The sequence below is a fragment of the Myxine glutinosa genome, chromosome 10, assembly GCF_964187855.1.
Source record: "Myxine glutinosa chromosome 10, kmMyxGlut1.1, whole genome shotgun sequence".
NCBI lineage: Eukaryota > Metazoa > Chordata > Myxini > Myxiniformes > Myxinidae > Myxine > Myxine glutinosa.
In genome coordinates this window covers 72545344-72567246 of record NC_136270.1, presented here as the reverse complement: position 1 = coordinate 72567246, position 21903 = coordinate 72545344, and the positions used below count along the sequence as shown (strand labels likewise).

The window sequence follows — 21903 nt, the reverse complement described above, 5'->3', positions numbered from 1 at the left end:
CCCGAAAAAGGCCAACCCCCGCTTGCGGGGAAAAATGGCCTCTAAAGGTGTTTTTTTATTTTTATTTTTTTTCTCTTTCTCTCTTTCTCTCTTTCTCTCTTTCTCTCTTTCTCTCTTTCTCTCTTTCTCTCTTTCTCTCTTTCTCTCTCTCGCTCTCTCTCTCTCTCTCTCTCTCTCCCTGTCCCTCTCCCTCTCTCCCTGTCCCTCTCCCTCTCCCTCTCCCAAAGGAGCGCACCACAAATCCTCCCATCTACTTCCTCAACAACGCTCTCGACGAGGTCGAGTCACTCAAACTCTTGGGTCTCACTCTCAGCGATGATCTCTCTCGGGCAAACCAAATTTCAAATTTGGCCTGCAAGGCCAGCTGCCTACTTGGGCATCCTCCATCTTGCAAAGTCCTTCCTTGGGCTCCTATCAAACCTGAGCTCCAATACAAGGTACAAGTAGGTACAAGGCTTTCATCCATGCAAAACTGAGCTCCTGACCTACTACAAGGCTTTAATTCACAGCTTTATGAAGTATTGCTCTCCCCTCTGGGATGGTTCTCCTGCTTCACACCTTGCCCAGCTTGATGCCGTGGAAACGAAGGCCTTTAAGATCATTGGAACCTCACGCGATGAAGCTGAGGCTAGCGGCCTATCACTTCACCATGTTGGTCGGTGGTTTCGCTGTCTTCTACCGCCTCCTTTCTGGTATTGCACCATCTGCTCTTTCCGTGCTTTGACCTCTTTGCCATCCGTGAAATTGGACGTGAGCAGTGGTTCTGGATTTTGGCACTCATTTGTTCCTCTCCCTCCCCTCCCTCCTCCCTCTGCCTGTGCAACCAACTTCCAGAATGTCTTCAATGTCATTAATCCCTCCAGGTCTTCACGACAGCTGTTCACCACCATCTCAAATCATCCCCTATCCAAAACCATGATCTTTTCTACACCTGTTATACCACCCGCCACCCATCCCAAATGTTTGCTTCTGTATCCATCTTGTCCACCCCTTGCATTCTTCCCTACCCCATATTAATGGTTTGTCCCTTTCCGGCTATTTTCTCCCTCCGCCCTGCTGTTGGCAATTTCCCCCTTCTCCTTGTATTCCTTTGGTTATGTTATGTCCTGATACATTCTGTGTTCTGGCTGTTGCACGAGCCTTGACTGTGTTTACCAAAAAAATAAAAAATAGTAGTGGGCTGTAGCTCTGCTAAGTTCATACCTCATTGACAGAACCTATGCAACTGCTTAGCTAGAAGAACCTTTTAAAAATCGTATATACTGTATATGTTATTGTATAAAGTTCTCTATGGACTGTATAAGTTACTGACAGTGTGATAAAGATAGTTTAAAAAAAAAACGTTTTTTCCCCAATCAACAATTCTATAAAGCCCAACAAAGAGCCCAACTTCTGTTGTGCTTGGTGTCAACTTAGTTGTTGCCTTGCTGGATTGAAGAACCAACTCGGGTTAAAGGTGTAGTTTTTGCATTGGGGTCTACAACCAGAATTCTTGGCAAGAGCACCAGAACAAGCCAATATCTGAATGGATTGGTTGGCTGCACGGATTGGATTGGATTTTGGACTCGAAATGGTAATTAAATTAAAGCAATTGAAATCAACATCGTTTGACTTGCGGTTGTACTTTATAATTGCGAAGCTAATTTAAAAATCGGTTATTATGACAGTTTGAATATTTGAATAACAGTTCGAGTCGATGGTTAGATGGAGGTACTATGTAATGGACATGTCTATCAGGTAAAATGTTTATCGCTTAATATGCTATCATACGAGTGACTGATGTGACTTAATATACATGTGACCGATGACATCATTATAATTTTTTTCTCCACCAATTTATCCCGAGATGATGCTCAGGAAATTTCATCTTGATCGGATGAAGTTTTGTACTTGTCGAATTATGACGTTATAATGGAGGCACCTATTACATCAACATTAACATATTTTATTCCCCATGGAGAGTTCTTTACAATGAGCCATGTCTCAATTTTTTCTCTTCAGCACTTTCAGAGATGGAGGTGCAAAGTTTTTTGTTTTTTCCAAGATGGCGGCCGAACCATGTGACCAATGACATCATCATCAATTTTGTTCTCCACCAGTTTATGCCGACATGGCGCTCAAGAAATTTCATCTTGATTGGATGAAGTTTTGTACTTGTCGAATTATCGAATTATGACGTCATAATGGAGGCCTCGGGCCTAGAGAGTTAAAAATTGGGCACAGTCTATTCCAGGGCAAGGCAAATATGTGTGTAAAGTATGGCGATGCCATGTGCAACGATGTAGACGTAGTGCTGCGCACAAACAAACAGATAGACAGACAAACCAACCAACCAACATACTTGCCGGAATTTATTCCGGCAAGGAACAAACAACCAAACGGACTCAAATGCAATACCCTCTCCTCTGGCGAGGGTAATTAAATAAGTTTGAATAAGGATATTGCATTGCTGTGTTGACTAACTGTCTGGACACAACTTTAAGGTTGTGGGTCCTTTGATGTTGCGTAATCTACTGATGTGGATCTGCAGTCTGGGTTGTGGATCCGCCCACCGTTTGGAGAGGTTCTGGGCTGAAAGGATCAAAACTTCGATGAAAAACGGTGCCCAGCTGATCCAGGCAGTTGGAAAATTCAATCAATTGCTTTCAAGTTAAGGTCATAACTTCAAATATAATAGATTTTACAAGTACATCATATATCAGTGAATGTGTCTTTGTATATGTGCGTTTATATGGATATGTGTATGTTTTTATATTTCTATGTGTATATAAATTCAAAACACACCTGGTCACAAGTGTGCCGCACTGACCGGGTCCTCAGTCGAGGTCCTCAGCATCATCCCGTTTCGGCCCTTCAACCTCGATACGGTCAGCTAAGGTGGGCCAGCAGGGGCACATACACATCCACATGCAGCAACTACACGTGGATGCGTACATACCCTCACCCCCAGCCAGTGCGAACGCAGACTACAACAGCAACACCTCCACATCCAGAATCCACAGCGCCAAACAAACATGGTGGAACACTCAAACACCCACCTTTATACCCTTCACCACTCACCAACAAAACACACCAGATCATTCATCCACACACATACACACACAACACCAACCAACCACCTACCCTTACAACATACACCACTCAACATACAAAAACACACACACTCATGCAAAAATTCATTCATGCAAAAACACACACCCTCACCCACTCACTCACTCACATACACAAAATAAGAAATAATAATAATAATAACAACAACAACAAAAAAAACCACACACACAACCAAGCAACCACCTACCCTTACCAATATGCACCACTCATGCAAACATGCAAAACCATTCATGCAAAACCACACCCACTCATGACCCACTCCTGCCCCCCCCCCCCCCCACACACACACACACACACACACACACACACACCTCCATTTCAATTCCGTAACCTCAACCCACACCGTTCGACGTGCCTCCATAAACGTCCTCCATATCCAAAATGAGCCTTTCAAAGCAACCTGGGCCACCTTGTCACACATCCTCCTTCTTTCTGTCCCACACACTCCAAGCGCAAGAAATGCAGAAAAGGAATTGCCAATATACCCTCTACACCCCACCTCAAATGGCTGACACGAAACTCGCCAACCCTTCTCCCGACACTCAGCCTCCAGCTCACTGTACTTTCCTCTCTTCCTCTCGTGCACCTCCTCCATGTTCTCTTCCCAAGGTACAGACAATTCCCCTAAGATGACCTGTCTTGTTGCACCTGACCAAATGACAATGTCAAGCCGCAACCTTGTCACACAGATCTCCTCTGGGAATACCAATTGTGGCTTTAGGTCTGCCACCACCTGCCAATCACAAGCATCTGACAGCCCTCTTGCTTTCCACCTCGTCCTCTTTCCACCTCTTACCACTTGGCCCTCCTTGACAAACCACACCTCTCCCCCATCAGTCTCCTTCTCCACTACTCTCTCTCAACCTCAGCATCTCTTGTTGCACCGCCAGTACCTGATCATGTCGCTACCTGTATTGTCCTGCTGCCAATGCTACTGAACATGCACTCAGTGCATGCTGCACTGTTCCCACACCTCCACACAAATAACATCTCTCCTCCTGCAACAACCCCCACAATCTCAAGTTTACTGGTGACGGAAGCACATCATACGTTGCCCGCAACAGGAAATTCAACAATATTGGCTCCATCCTCCAAATCTCTTGCCACTTTAACATCCTCACCTGCACACCTTCCCACCTAGTCCAAGCACCTTGCTGTGCCTGACCGACTGCTTTCACATATCTCCCCTCCTCTTCCTTTCTTCTCACCTCCCTCTCAACCTCCATATATATATATATACCGTATTTTCCGGTGTATCAACCGCACCCGTGTATCAACCGCACCCCCGATTTTCGACTTCAAAAAAAAAAAAAAAAAAAAAAAAACAATCAGATTTTCGAGGGGGAAAAAAAAAAAATCAGGAAAATTTAAAAAAGAGAAGAGAATAAATAAATAAAATGGAAAGCGAAATATGATGAAAGGAAAGAGAAACTGAAGACAGAGAAAGAGTGAAAATACATGAAATGAGTTGAAAGAGAATAAAAAAAACATTATAATTATTCTTTCTTGCCAATGTGGGGCCCTGAAAAGGGCCGTTGGGTTTTGGCTCTTGCCAATGTGGGGTCCTGAAAAGGGCCGTTGGGTTTAGTCTCTAAAATCCGAAGAAGTCCTCGTCATCCGTTTCTTCAGTCCAATCCGAGTCGGGGTAGGCGAGATCCTCGTCGTCGTTATCCTCTTCTCCATCGTCGGAAAAGGGCCGTTGGGTTTAGGCTCTAAAATCCGAAGAAGTCCTCGTCATCTGTTTCTTCAGGGAAGACATTACGAAGATCATCATCCGAGTCTGGGTAGGCGAGATCATCGTCGTCATTATCCTCTCCTCCATCGTCGGTCACTGCCACTTCATCCTCCCAGATGATGTCATCTTGAGTGCCATCAAGGGCATTAGATATGCAGCACTTGAGGAAGGCCCGCTCGATGATGGCTGCCGGCAACTCCTCCCAGACCTTCAGTATCCAGCTACAGATCGTCGGGAGGTCCACCTTCCTCATCCTCCCAGTCTTGGTGAAGGTCTTGTCCCCCGACAGCATCCACTCCGACCAACAGCGCCGCAGACCGTCTTTGAACGGCTTGTTGACTGAAACGTCTAGCGGCTGCAGCAGCGACGTCATGCCACCCGGGATCATCACCAGATCAGTGTTGAGCCCCCTCAGCGTTGACTTGGTCTCCTCTGTCTTGTGACAACGGAAGGCGTCGAGGACGAGCATGCTCCGTCGCCGCGAAAGCCCACCAACTCGTCTCCTCCACACGATGCGGAGCCAGTCATCTACCAGCACATGGTCCATCCACCCCTTGGCCTGGGCACGAACGATTACACCCGGACGAAATTTATCCTTTGGTAGTGTCTTCCTCTTGAAGATGATATACGGCGGCAGCTTTCCCCCATCAGCGGTGCACGCTAGCATAACCGTAAAACGATCTTTCTCATGACCCGTTGTAGTGATGGACACCGACCTGTCACCTTTGGCCAATATGGTGGTCCCTCGAGGCACATCGAAGGTCAGCGGCGTCTGATCTGCGTTGCCGATGCGGCTTAGGGGATAGTCGTGCTGCTTGCGGAACTTGATCACGAACTTCTGAAAATTAGCAGTCTTCTCTGCTATGTCATCAGGGAGACTCTGTGCGATGTGGGTTCACCGGCGAATGGAAAGGCCATGACGACCCATGAACCTGTACGCCCAAGACGTACTGGCCGTGAAGTCATCGACCCCTGTTTCCCTGGCGATGAGTCGGGCCTGGAGTCGCAACGCTAGTGTCGCATTGGCGTGTCCCTCGGCTCGCTTCTCTCTCACCCACATTAGCAGTCTCTCCTCCAAGGCCGGCCACTGGGCTGCTTTGCCCCTCATCGCCTTCTTCTTCTTCGGCATCGTCTCCAGCGTCTGCTTGTTAGTCCGCCAGCGTCTAATGACGGACCCGTCGATTCCGAAGTGTCGGCCGGCCGCCCCGATTACTAAACTCTTCTGCAAACCTGCAGGCACGGAGCTTGAAAGCTGCTGTGAATGATCGCGGTGCCATCTCGTGGTCTTGGTCAGGATAGAAGCGAATGGTGAAGCTTGGTCTTGGTCAGGATAGAAGCGAATGGTGAATCTTGGTCTTGATAGCTCGAACAGGATAGAACGAATGGTGAAACTCCCCGTTGACCTCTCCGTTTTATACATTCGCCCAGCCCATGCGGCGGCATCAAAGCCGACTTCAATAGGTTAGGCCAGATAAAAAAAAAGAGTTGTTGATCGTCCCCGCCCGACCCTACAAACACAATCGACCCGAAACTTTTTTTATTTTTTATTTTGAAAAAGAATCATAAAAAACGATCTTTTCACATTCAAATTTGGCGCCGTTCTGCACCGCATGCACAGTGCGTGCTGCGCAGAACGTCGCAAATGCCTCGGGCAACTTCACCCATTTTACGTTGGCCATTCATGGCGGCTATTGTGTGAGATTTTTCCCGCTGAAATCTGTATTGATTCGTGCCAGAATCGGCTTGAAATGCCTATTGTGATTGCATCAATAGCCCGTGAGGGCTCTTCCAAGACGGTGAAGGACTGGTTTGCGTGCAATATCGAGTTGGATGTTACAATCTCGGACTTCCGAGAACTTCTGTGCAGAGTTCTCAGACGGCAAGTATGATGGGGTTCGGGAGCCATTGCCTGACTATACACGCGGTACTTTTGTCAAAGTAGTCGCCGGCCCCAGTAAAACTGACATGACGAAAGTTTCACCAGCTTGCAAAGTTTCTGATGTGACAAAGACTCTTGGCTCATTTCTCAAATTTGTGTTGGCTGCAGACACGGCCACGGATCACAGGATGGAACCCGATGAATGAAGAAATAAAATCATTTTGAGGAGGAAGGAGTCTTTATTTCATATTTTTCCATGTCAACAAAACTCATGGAAAGTAGGAAAAAAATATAAAAAATAAAAATAAAAACCCCCCTCCCTACCCAAACTTTTGAGAAAAAAAGGACGCTCAACAACTTTTTATTTTTATGTGGCCTTACCGCGGCGTTGGTTAGACAATAGGTACGTCATAATGTCCCATGCAAAACATCCTGTTTACCATGTTGACGCTTTTGTTTTGTGACTTAATCCTGTCTTTATTTAGCACACTCTATTCACTATGTGACCTGTCATTCAAAGAGGACTAGTGAAAGTACACATTTTCACAAACAGGCGTAGAAAAATCAAATATTACAAACTTCAAACTTTCTTGTATTTTGACTGGCAGCAGTAATCGGCGTTGAACCTACCTTAGTAATGTAATTGACGATCATTCATCATTGTATCCCCGCAACCCCAAAGTAATTTAAAGATTACGTCCCGTTGATATGACAGTTTTTCAATGCACAAATTTTTCTGTCACTGTGTATCAACCACACCCCCTTTTTTAGGGTTTTCCCGTCGGTAAAAAACCGCGGTTGATACACCGGCAAATACGGTATATATATATATATATATACACAGGGTGAGTGAAAAGTAGCGCCCGATTTCTGTTATATATTGTTATGAATTTGGTAGAGCAACATCTAGAGCTAGGTAAATCTGTATAGGTAGGTATTCGACTGTCGTGACAGGGACTCTACATGTAATAAGTTCTTGATGTTTAGGCGTTTGTCGGGGTAAGATGTATGATTGTGGATCTACCTGGAGATTCGAGTGTTAAATAGTGAGGGATTAAAGGTAACGCCCCTGTGAGTCTCACCTAGTAGTCAAACCTTTGTCCATTATGGCACTGCAGACTACATAAACATTAGTTAGGTCCCTAGCGCAACATTAAATAATTCCTTTCCCTGACAATGACTTCGGAACAAACGGACAGGAAACCAGGCCAGGACACTGCCGATGATGGCCGCAGCCAGCTACACCTCCGCTGGGCCTCGAGTGCCACGCGCTATCACAACACTACAGGCCTGTGATTCGGTGGAGGGCACTGATTGGGTGGCGCACCAAGGGACGTGACGTCACCAGCGAGGTCATTTTAAGGGAGCGCCGAACGCTCTCTTGGCTCTTGTTCTCTTGCCTCTCTGGCGTCTGACAGTGCAGTTTTTGGTCTCTTGTGGTTCATGCTCTTAGTTGCGCAGCAGTTGAGAAGAGTTCTGCAGAAGAGTTGGCTGCCAGCACTCCTGGTCAAGTGGAGTTCGCTTGCTCCGTGCAGCCCTGCGTTGGACCCTGGGAGCAAGGGAGCTCGTGGTGTGCCGTTGAACCGACGAGGCCTGGTGGTGCTCGGGGCTTTGGAACTTGGAGCGAGGCGTGCCGCGGGACGAAAGGAGCCGGGTGTTGGACGGCAGCCACCAAGACGACAAGGACGAGATAAGGCCGTATCCGCGAATACACTTTACATAAAAGACGTGTTATTTTCTTTAATTCATCTCCCTCGTATCGTGTTTGGTATCTGTTGTGTGTGGGATCCCAATTTAGGCTTATTATTAGAGTTATTACCGGCGCGTGCTTTTTCACTGTCTTTACTTTTCATATAATAAATCCTTATATTATTTTCTGTATATATCTGAACGCAGTTTCGTTTCATTTTAATAGGTAAGGCGGCGGAGCTTTGCTGTGTCCCACCCCGCCATGCCGCGCGTTTAACTTTAGTTTAAGTGTTTGATTTGGAATCCGCTATTGAGTTTTCGCCTCGGGAGTTAAAGCCTCGCAATTGGCCATCCGCAACTGTGGTGCTAATCGCGGTTGCGTGACAATATACACATATGTAAAATATATATACACACACACATACATATATATATATATATATATATATATATATATATATATATATATATATATATATATATATATATATATATATATATACACATACACATACACATACACATACACATACACATACACATACACTGAAACGCAAAAGAAACTTACCACCTTTGAAACCTTTAAATATCAACAATAACACTGCGTGTAGTAAATGTGTGAACTTATTTGTGGACAATAGTGTCCTCACTGTCAGACAAAATGGTCACGGATGGTCACTTGAACCTTTAATGGTCACTTCATAGCACAGCTGTTGAACAGCCGTTTTGACTGTCAGTGATTAGCCAAGGGGTACGGGATAATTTTAATGAGCTGCACGTGATGTCTTGATATTGGCTTTAAAAAGGCCAGTGCAAAATGGGCATTTTGACCAAAACATTTGACCATTTTGACCAACTTCAAAAAGACCGAAAACGCAAAAGAAACTTACCACCTTTGAAACCTTTAAATATCAACAATAACACTGCGTGTAGTAAATGTGTGAACTTATTTTTGGACAATAGTGTCCTCACTGTCAGACAAAACGGTCACGGATGGTCACTTGAAACTTCAATGGTCACTTCATAGCACAGCTGTTGAACAGCCGTTTTGACTGTCAGTGATTAGCCAAGGGGTACGGGATGATTTTAATGAGCTGCACGTGATGTCTTGATATTGGTTTTAAAAAGGCCAGTGCAAAATGGGCATTTCAATCAACATGCCACGATTGTCAAGGGATCAACGGCAGCGTGCCCTGGGTATGCTGCAAGGCGGACTGAGCTACCGTGAGGTGGCACGTCGCCTTGGCTGTTCACACCAGACAATATCAGCCCTGGTGGACAGAGACACCCTCCACAACTCTGCAGATGACAGACCTCGATCAGGGAGGCCAAGAGTCACCACTGCAAGGCAGGACAGGCAGATGCTCCAAAGTCACCTGCGGGATCGATTCCGTCCAGCATCCCGCACTGCGACAGAAACTCCGGGGCGTGCAAACCCACGGATCTCCAATGATACTGCACGAAGACGACTGCATGACTATGGCCTGACTGCCAGAAGACCATACAGAGGCCCCGTGATGACGGCTGCCCATCGCCGCAACCGACAGAGATGGTGCCAGCAGCATCAGCGGTGGACCTTGGCGCAGTGGAACGAGGTCGCTTTCAGCGATGAGTCAAGGTTCTGTGTGGACAGTCCTGATGGGCGTGAGCATGTCTGGAGAAGAACTGGCGAGCGATATGCCGATTGTTGCGTGCGTCAAGCCAACAGGTGGGGTGGCCCAAGTGTGATGGTGTGGGCTGCCATATCAGGCCGGTACAGGACGCCACTGGTGGTTGTGGATGGGAATCTCAACGCCCAGCGGTATGTGGATAACATCCCGCGACCTCATCTGCTGCCATTCCTGCTAGACCACCCAGAACTGAGAACCTTTCAGCATGACAACGCTTGTCCCCATGCTGCTCGCTTTACCACTGCATTTCTCCAAGGCGAGAACATCAACACCATGCAGTGGCCTGCGCTGTCCCCTGACCTGAATCCCATAGAGCACCTGTGGGATGAGCTTGGGAGACGCGTAGTTGGCAGGGCCAGGACAAGGGCAGAGCTGCTTCAGACATTGAGGACTGAGTGGGACAGAATCCAGCAGCAAACCATCCAAAGACTGGTAGGCAGTATACGCCGATGATGCACTGCCTGTATCCAAAACAATGGTGGCCACACACGCTATTGAAAGGGGACTGACATTGCACCCTGTGCTGTTCTGTACTGTAGAACAAACTGATGAGATGGTGTATCTTGGTCAAAAACTTGACATGTCATCAATAAAATGCCAATGTTTCAATTAGCAATTGTTGGTTTGTTTTATTTTGAACTGTTACAATTTTATTACATTTCAAACAAGTGGTAAGTTTATTTTGCGTTTTCGGTCTTTTTGAAGTTGGTCAAAATGGTCAAAATGGTCAAAATGCCCATTTTGCACTGGCCATTTTAAAGCCAATATCAAGACATCACGTGCAGCTCATTAAAATCATCCCGTACCCCTTGGCTAATCACTGACAGTCAAAACGGCTGTTCAACAGCTGTGCTATGAAGTGACCATTGAAGGTTCAAGTGACCATCCATGACCGTTTTGTCTGACAACGAGGACACTATTGTCCACAAATAAGTTCACACATTTACTACACGCAGTGTTATTGTTGATATTTAAAGGTTTCAAAGGTGGTAAGTTTCTTTTGCGTTTTCGGTCTTTTTGAAGTTGGTCAAAATGGTCAAATTTTTCGGTCAAAATGCCCATTTTGCACTGGCCTTTTTAAAGCCAATATCAAGACATCACGTGCAGCTCAGTAAAATCATCCCGTACCCCTTGGCTAATCACTGACAGTCAAAACGGCTGTTCAACAGCTGTGCTATGAAGTGACCATTGAAGGTTCAAGTGACCATCCGTGACCGTTTTGTCTGACAGTGAGGACACTATTGTCCGCAAATAAGTTCACACATTTACTACACGCAGTGTTATTGTTGATATTTAAAGGTTTCAAAGGTGGTAAGTTTCTTTTGCGTTTCAGTATATATATATATATACTGAAACGCAAAAGAAACTTACCACCTTTGAAACCTTTAAATATCAACAATAACACTGCGTGTAGTAAATGTGTGAACTTATTTGCGGACAATAGTGTCCTCACTGTCAGACAAAACGGTCACGGATGGTCACTTGAACCTTCAATGGTCACTTCATAGCACAGCTGTTGAACAGCCGTTTTGACTGTCAGTGATTAGCCAAGGGGTGCCACGATTAGCCACGAAGACCCAGCCTCGGACATATATATATATATATATATATATATATATATATATATATATATATATATATATATATATATATATATATACATACATACATACATACACACACACACACACACACACACACACACACACACACACACACACACACACACACACACACACACACACACACACACACACTGGGGAGAACAAGTATTTGATACACTGCCGATTTTGCAGGTTTTCCCACTTACAAAGCACGTCAAGGTCTGTAATTTTTATCATAGGTACACTTCAACTGTGGAAGACGGAATCTAAAACAAAAATCCTGAAAATCACATTGTATGATTTTTAGGTAAATAATTTGCATTTTATTGCATGAAATAAGTATTTGATACATCAGAAATACAGAACTTAATATTTGGTACAGAAACCTTTGTTTGCAATTACAGAGATCAGACGTTTCCTGTAGTTCTTAACCAGGTTTGCACACACTGCAGCAGGGATTTTGGCCCACTCCTCCATACAGATCTTCACCAGATCCTTCAGGTTTCGGGGCTGTCGCTGCGCAACACAGACTTTCAGCTCCCTCCAAATATTTTCTATTGGGTTCAGGTCTGGAGACTGGCTAGGCCACTCCAGGACCTTGAGATGCTTCGTACGGAGCCACTCCTTAGTTGCCCTGGCTGTGTGTTTCGGGTCGTTGTCATGCTGGAAGACCCAGCCACGCCCCATCTTCAATGCTCTTATTGAGGGAAGGAGATTGTTGGCCAAGATCTCGCGATACATGGCCCCATCCATCCTCCCCTCAATACGGTGCAGTCGTCCTGTCCCCTTTGCAGAAAAGCATCCCCAAAGAATGATGTTTCCACCTCCATGCTTCACGGTTGGGATGGTGTTCTTGGGGTTGTACTCATCCTTCTTCTTCCTCCAAACACGGCGAGTGGAGTTTAAACCAAAAAGCTCTATTTTGGTCTCATCAGACCACATGACCTTCTCCCATTCCTCCTCTGGATCATCCAGATGGTCATTGGCAAACTTCAGACGGGCCTGGACATGCGCTGGCTTGAGCAGAGGGACCTTGCGTGCGCTGCAGGATTTTAATCCATGACGGCGTAGTGTGTTACTTATGGTTTTCTTTGATACTGTGGTCCCAGCTCTCTTCAGGTCATTGACCAGGTCCTGCCGTGTAGTTCTGGGCTGATCCCTCACCTTTCTCATGATCATTGAGGCTCCACGAGGCATATATATATATACATCCATATATATATACATATACATATACATATACATATACATACAGACTTGGCATTTAATATGGAATATTATTTTTGTGGGGGTGAACTTACTTTTCAAGATGACTTAGAACCAAAAGTTCATTAGAATTATGTTGAAATTATTCTAGATTTTGTTAACGTGACCTTTAAAAGAAACAAAAACCACATTTGACATTTTGAAGTAAATAAATTGATCCTTGAAAGTGATGTAAACTGATATCGAACTCAATTCACGGACAGTACTGTGTTAAACTTCTGTACGTTTTCCAGAAGTATCTCTTTATTTTGCACATTAGCCAAAAAAAAATTCAACAAAAACAAAAGTTAAATTATGACTTGGATTACGGACAGTAAAATTACAGTTCAGTACTTCGTGTAACCCCCACAAGCATTCAGGAGAGCACGTTCACGTTGAGGCATGCTGTTCTTGGAATTTGCCAAGGTTTGGACAGGAATCGCTTGCCATGCAGTGACAATAGCCTGCTGCAATTCACGCACAGAGGTCGGCTGCTGGTCCAAGTGGTCGATTTGACGCGTTAATTCTGCCCACAAGTTCTCTATCGGATTCATATCCGGGGACATGGCAGGCCACTCCATATGCTCTACAGCACGGTCAGCAAGAAAGTGTTGGATCATGCGAGCACGATGAGGCCGTGCATTGTCATCTTGGAAGACAAAGTTTCCTCGAAAGGCTGCACGAGCAAATGGAAGCAATGTTTCTTCCAGAATGGCCCTGTACTTCAACTGGTTCAGGTTTCCATTCAGAACAACAAGGTAAGTTTTGCCCCCTGCATGAAAAGCAGCCCAAATGGTCACCCCACCACATCCAGCTTGGACTCTTGGCACTATACAATCTTTGTTGTAGGCTTCATGCACTTGTCTGCGCACTCGGACGCGGCCATCTTGACGATAGACCAGAAATCTAGACTCGTCACTGAAGATCACGTGATTCCAATGTCCTGGCTGCCATTGACGGTGCTCTCTGACCCACTGCAATCGGCGCTGGCGGTGTTGTCTGGTCAGGCGTGGCTTTCTCAGGGGACGCCTGGCACGATAGCCTGCTTGAACCAGTCGTTGGTTGACTAGCCTTCTGGATACAGGCACATTTGTCAGTTGCTGCCACTCAGCCCTAAGCCGATTAGCTGACTTGGTACGCCCATTGCGGACTAACTGGTGCAGCTGGCGATCATCCCTCCTTGTGGTTCTGCGGGGACGTCCTGGCCTCGGTATTGGAGTAGGGACACCCCTCTGAGGATTTCGTTTCAGGATCTTTGACACCTGACCTTGAGTGATGCCATACTGCCGAGCAATAGCACACTGTTTCATGCCGTAATTTCGTAAAGCCACCACTCCATGACGAACAGCATTGTCGAGTTGACGGACCATCTCCAGAGGAAGCGGCAATAACTTTTGGAGACGTGCAGCAGTTGTTTTCCACTAATACAGAACGCAACAACCCTTGTATACCCGACTGTGAAGCCAATCATCAAATGCACCTGTCCGTACATTTTGCCATGCCACCTGTGATATAATCCTGTTGTTGACTTCTTGCTGCGACAGACAATCACTGACATGGTTCTTTTCACAAATAAATCACGAAAGTGTAAAAGAAACTCACCAGATTGATATCCTGAGTTAAGAAAGTAAACCCAAGTCAAGAAAAAAAAAATATTCCATATTAAATGCCAAGTCTGTATATACACACAGTGGAACCTTGACTTACGAGTTTAATTCGTTCTGTGACCGAGCTCGTAACTCAAATTGCTCGTTTCTCAAATCAAATTTCCCCATTAAAATGCATTGAAATGCTATTAATCCGTTCCAGCCCGCCAAAAACCACACCAATTTTTTTTTAAATATGCAGTATATATAAAAATATCTTGCGCTTTATATTTCACCTGTATGCAGCATACAAGTTGGCAGGATGGCCTGGACTGGAGGTACGCACACTTGACTCTAAAGTCTAAACTGTCCAGCCTGGGTTTGAATCCCGACCCAGCTATAACCTGTCATGGGTGAATCACAGGCAGGGTGATTCATCAATGTGTGTACCGCTAAACTGGGCGCCCCGTTTGCATCCCATTAGTTGTTGGATGTTAAGGATCTCACCGTGTTTTCCACAAAGAGAAGGCGAGCTATCGCCGGCACTCTGAACAAGTTGTGGCCTGGCATGCTCTTCTCCTCTGCCGTTATATACGTCCTCCTCGGCACCTCGCTCATGTTTTTTGACGATTGCGTGTTTTATATCCAAGCACAAGTTTTATATAAAACACGACGATTGCGTGTTTTATATCCACAAGTTGTGGCCTGGCATGCTCTTCTCCTCTGCCGTTATATACGTCCTCCTCGACACCTCGCTCATGTTTTTCGACGATTGCGTGTTTTATATCCAAGCACATCATCCTCTTCTTCTTCTCAGTACCGTGTTTTCCACAAAGAGAAGGCGAGCTATCGCCGGCACTCTGAACAAGTTGTGGCCTGGCATGCTCTTCTCCTCTGCCGTTATATACGTCCTCCTCGGCACCTCGCTCATGTTTTTCGACGATTGCGTGTTTTATATCCAAGCACATCATCCTCTTCTTCTTCTCAGTACCGTGTTTTCCACAAAGAGATGGCGAGCTATCGCCGGCCCTCTGAACAAGTTGTGGCCTGGCATGCTCTTCTCCTCTGCCGTTATATACGTCCTCCTCGGCACCTCGCTCATGTTTTTCGACGATTGCGTGTTTTATATCCAAGCACAAGTTTTATATAAAACACGACGATTGCGTGTTTTATATCCACAAGTTGTGGCCTGGCATGCTCTTCTCCTCTGCCGTTATATACGTCCTCCTCGACACCTCGCTCATGTTTTTCGACGATTGCGTGTTTTATATCCAAGCACATCATCCTCTTCTTCTTCTCAGTACCGTGTTTTCCACAAAGAGAAGGCGAGCTATCGCCGGCACTCTGAACAAGTTGACGGCAGAGATACTGTACTTGCACGGCAAGATAACCACGTGACCGGAACCCACCTGGCGGCGTAAACTCAAAATAACCAACATGCGAAAACAAAAATGCAGCGCTATACGTCAGAGATACTGTACTTGCACGGCAAGATAACCACGTGACCAGAACCCACCTGGCGGCGTAAACTCAAAATAACCAACATGCGAAAACAAAAATGCAGCGCTATACGACAGAGATACTGTACTTGCACGGCAAGATAACCACGTGACCGGGTGGCGAAAGCTCGTAACTCAGATCTCGGCTCGCATTTCAAAGCAATAAACCGCCCGAGCGACGGCTCGTATCTCGAAAAACTCGTAAGTTGGGGCACTCGTAAGTCAAGGTTCCACTGTATATATATATATATATATATATATATATATATATATATATATATATATATATATATATTGTTACGGACACGACTTAGATGTTATGATGGGCCGAGCGGAATGGCCGCCGTGTTCGCACAGTTTACCCGATTACACTCGAACGTTGGCCGAATCGCGCTACGCTAGATCAATGAAGGAAAGGACACAACGGCAGGGATTAAGGCAACTACACAAGGGGTACAGTTCTCAAGACCTCCGGAGGAGGATATAATATTGGTTATGCAGAACGGTTAGATTACACGGCAAGAGGTAAAGCACAGCAAGATGGGCACTTAGACACAGTCTTATCTTATTCCCGACAGACCACAGACAAACGGGACAAGACTGACTCACACAGGGATTGATGGCAAGGAAGGGCAGGCAGTCGATAGCTCAAGGTGCACCTTGGCTCAGGGGCAGAATCGACCCGGTCCGGTCCAGAGAGGCGGGGAGGTATTTCTCAGCGCTAGGAGGTGGCGTCCTTTCTTCTCCAAGCTGAGGCGCATCTGACGTCACCTCCGTCTTCCTGCGCATGCCCAGCGGGGAGTGACACGCCCTCGGCTCGTTAGCTCCGCCCCAGATGGAATCGGTCCGCCGCTTCTTATTGGGTGCGGGGGGTTACCGGGCTCCGCCCTTGACGAGGAGCTGACAGTGAGCCCCTGCGTGGTAACCCCGTCGGAGCACATGTTCAATGGCGGCTAACCAAGCCGGAGTGAGGACGCACACTCCCCGCGCCGCCGCCGTGCCGCCGCCGCTGTTGTTGTTGTTGGTGTCGTTGTTCCATGAGGAAGAGATGCGGGGAGGTATTGGGAGGTCCTAAACTTACTAACGGTGCCATACAATCACATTCTGGTGCAACGAAGAGTCAGAATTAATGGAAACGAGTCCTTAGCTGACATAGACTAAGAATAACTAGCAAGATGTCCTATAGTTGTCTACGTGAGATGCGGTGAACCTGGGCACGACATTTAATGGGGGAAAAAGGGGAAGGTCGGGGCTACAGAGTGTTGTTTACAGACAATGGGACTAGGGAATGGGGGATTGGGGATAGTTGGGGAGTATTGGGGAAATAGGGGAATAGTTACAAGTGGATATGGATGGAGGCCAAATCCCATATCCGCAACAATATATATATATATATATATATATGTATATACATACATACATACATACATACATACATACATACATACATACACACACACACATTCTAATCTATTCTGTTCTATTCTATTCTGTTCTATTATATTATATATATATATATATATATATATTATACAATCATAAGTAAAATGTAATGCGTAATGTAGGCGTCAGGAAGGGCATCCGGCCATAAAAACATTGCCTCAAACAGGGAACCATGATTGTCATGGGGCCCGCAAGGCTAACCCCGCTCTAGCGGGTAAAATGGCCTTAAAACGATCATTCATATTCATATATTCACAATCATAAGTGCCTGCAAAAACTCAGTTACCGACCTGGTTTTGGGGCTTCATATATATTGTTGCGGATCTCCCGAAGCCCGTTCTACGTTACAAATGGGGGATTAAACCCCTTCCCCCCCTCCCCCCCTGTGTCTTCGTGTCCACGAGGCCGAATCGCCACTTCCGGAGCAAGCATGAAAAAGTGTATCGGGTCAACGTCGCACATACCTTTAACCCACGCTGCCACAAAAGCGGGGACCGGACCTCGCACAAGCCATGCTTAATCGAGTATGCCCGAGCGGTATTCGTATGACGTGACTCGTGCCGTTACTTTTATGGAACCCGATTCGAGCGGTTCTAGTCGTACCATGCGAGGCCAATCAATGGAAGGGATGGGAACGGTCAAATAAGAAGAATAGCACGATTTATTATTTATGTACAATGATCAGGATGAAGGAAAGGGGACACAGAGCAGAAGCTTAACCAATTTAACTTATCCCCAGACACAGGGCCCACTCAGGCACACGGGGCACGGGGAGAAGAAGAGAAGAAGAGAAGAAGTTCGCGCGCCAAACGCGCTTTGCCGTCGGTCGCTCCGGGGCAGCTCGCCCGGCGTGGCTCTCTGGCGGTCACGGCACGTATGCAGGAGAAGGCAGGCAGGAGGAAATCGCGCGTCTATGGCCCGGAATGGTCGTCTGCTCAAGCAAGCGATTAATACAGCGCAGGGCACGGGGCACCGGGCAAGTTCATGTACAATCACGATAACCGGCAATTCAATGCACTCGTTCCGTGGCGTGTTCTCGTGCGTTCTCAAGCTCAACTCAACTCCACTCACTCTCACAGGGGCTCCGACTCAACTGAACTGATGCGCAACTCTCTTGAACTCATCTCAACTCATCTGAGGTGGGGGGGGGGGGGGGGGTGGGTGTGGAGGGGTGGGGGGGGGGGCTCTGAGCAGGGTTTTATGGCTCCGCCCTGGCCTTACTCGAATGTTCCAAACCCCAACTCTCATCGTCGTGGTTAGCCACTCCCCTCGAGCCCTGATTGGCGGCTCGTTGCTTACCGGCCACTCCCTCCTGCAGCGCCTCCCTTCGACCTCGCCAGACTTGTTCAGGCCTGCCACGTGGCATGCTGGCGCCAAAAGACCGCCCTACTCACGGGCCTGCTCAACGCAAAACTAACACAGGAAAGGACTACGCTTACATTCACTAAGAAATAACTGAACTATCGTGAGGCTTCATGTTGTGGTGCGTCTACCTTTGAGGGGGAATTATCCTTTATTCCAAAACCACAGCTATATATATATATATATATATATATATATATATATATATATATATATATATATATATATATATATATATATATATATATATATATATATATATATATGTGTGTATATATGTGTATATATGTATATATATGTATATATATATATGTGTGTATATATGTGTATATATGTATATATATGTATATATATATATGTGTGTATATATGTGTATATATGTATATATATGTGTATATATGTATGTGTATATATGTGTATATATGTATATATATGTGTATATATGTATGTGTATATATGTGTATATATGTATATATATGTGTATATATGTATATATATGTGTATATATGTATATATATATATGTATATATATATGTATGTATATATATGTATATATATATGTATGTATATATAGATATGTATGTATATATATATGTATGTATGTATGTATGTATGTATGTATGTATGTATGTCGGGAGGGGAACTCAGGTTTCCACCACAAGGAAAGATTGACAAGAGTTTATTAATCCACCAAGTACACAGCTATGGAGCAAAGCCAACATCTACTGCACGAACGGACAGCGTGCCACGTCAGCCCTCCTAAAGATTATGCGAATACAGGTCCGTTTATATAGGAGTTCCTTAATCAGGGAATCTCCGCTGAAAGTGTGTGAGGACAAAGGAAAATGGGCAATTGTTCCCCCACCGGCATCCTTTTCTGGGCCGGGTTCCTCCCCACCGACATCCGTTCCTGTTGCCTCAGGGGAGTGAAGCAAGAGCTGTTATCTCGCGGGCCAGATGTGTCTTCAGAACTCAAGGACGACCAAAAGCTGTAATTCACGCGAGGGAGTTTACATTCCTAGTCACAATGGGACCATAAATGTGCATGAGGAGTCCCAGGCTTTTGGATTCACTTTCAGCGAGCATTCTCATTTAGACTTTATCCAGAGCAGTGAAAATCAAGCATTTTATCATACGAAATTCAATTAATGATTATAGTAGTCTACCAGGGAAAGGTCTGTGTATACAAAACTCATGTATCCCACGTATAGAGGTTATAGTTCACACATTGCCCGCATTCCTGGCCGCGGCTCGTAAAACATGTTCAAAGCGACAGAGAGGTTTTAACAGACTTGCCGTTAGCACGAGAAAGGAAGCGTGCATTCTCATTTGAAGTATAATGGCGAAGCAAACTTCTCTTATTAACTACAAATAACAAGTTATACTTCAGCTTATAACAGAGGTTTGTACAACAACAAACTTAGTGACCGACATTAACCCTCCTCTTGTCTCGTCGAGACAAGGTATCTCAAGAGACAACGTGCTTCATCGGGCTTTATTGAAAGAGGATTGTGTAATGTGGGTGTCTCCCAAGGGCATACCACGCGCCCATAGCGCCCCGCCCATGCACTTGAGGGACGTGTCGTGTTGTGCGTGCTTGGAACCTGAGGGTTCAGAACATGAAGGTCCATTAACATTTCGGATCCACAACGAAGGCGTCTGGTCCGGATGAGGATGTGCTCCGCCAGAGGGCCAGTTACCTCCCCTGCGGAACTGGCTCCCCCCACCTTTCACAGACGAGGTCCTAGCAGATCTTCGAAGTTAATCGACGTTCATGCGCATGAGACCTCACACGTGCTGCTGTTCTGAGGAATACATAATATTGTCAGTATCTTGTGTCACGTGGTCCTGGTCAGGGTACAGAGCGTTAAAATCCGAAACATTCGAAGTGAAGAGAGAGACTTCCTTTATGACAAAGTCTTCCATGGACGCATGATCAGCTTGTGGATCCAGGATATCCATGTCGGGTCCCTTGGCTGCCAGACCCAGCGTCGCAATCAGGTCCATAGTTGGATCGATTGGAGGTGTGCAGCTGTGAGCTTGTAATACATAAGAGGCATTAGCCAGTTCTCGCAAGGGGTTTACAACAAAATCATCACAATCATCAAACAAATCAACAGTCTTCTGAAGCGCCGGTAACATCTGCCTCGTCGAAGGGCTCGTTCAGGTCGACGGCCTCTGTGGTCAAGACCATGGTCGTCGTCAGCGGTTTCTTCGTTTTCCATCCTGTAAAATACTTTCTCACACAGAGAAGGACTAAAGATTTCATTAGTGCCCCCCAGATCACCACCCCGATTATCACTGCCAATGCGGTCAATAGCCACTTCACTATGGTGCCTGTCCATCCCCGGAACCAGTCAGTGAGCCAGCTAAATTTATAAGAGTTCTCACGCGCAATCCGATCGATCGTTAGAGCGTGGCTAGTTTTCCTTAATCTCACGATTGCGGCTGACACCCCTTCGGATGGATCAGGTATGTATGTGCAACATTTTCCCTCTACTCTCCCGCATACCCTTCCTTTCTCTGCCAGGAGCATGTCCAACGCCACCCGATTCTGCATCACCATTGTGCGCATATGAACTACTGTGTCCAATAAAAACTTAGTGACCGACACACACACACACATATATATATATATATATATATATATATATATATATATATATATATATATATATATATATATATATATATATATATATATATATATATATATATATGTCGGTCACTAAGTGTATATATATATATATATATATATATATATATATATATATATATATATATATATATACATACATACACACACACACACACACACACACACACACACACACACACACACGCAGGAACGGTCGGCCAGTAGCTCCAACACGAAGCCGGGAATCACTCGTTCTCTTCTGGAGTTACTCGCTCGTAAAGTACAGAACGGTAATCGACCAGCCCAACTCGGCTGGCGTGAGGCTTCAAGGAAAGCCCTTTATGATATTTCCCACTCGGAGCCTTCGAGCCGTGTGCGTCCATAAGATGGCCACCGCGCTCTCTGACCCCTCCACCAATCACGTGCCGAATTCCCCCCCGAT

The 21903-nt window shown here is 45.7% G+C and overlaps 1 protein-coding gene across 7 annotated transcripts in view; it reads left to right on the top strand.

The window, feature by feature from the left end:
• The window catches only part of LOC137433460 (chromodomain-helicase-DNA-binding protein 2), a 218020-nt gene that overhangs the window by 79538 nt on the left and 116579 nt on the right, over positions 1-21903 (top strand). The window lies entirely within an intron of this gene.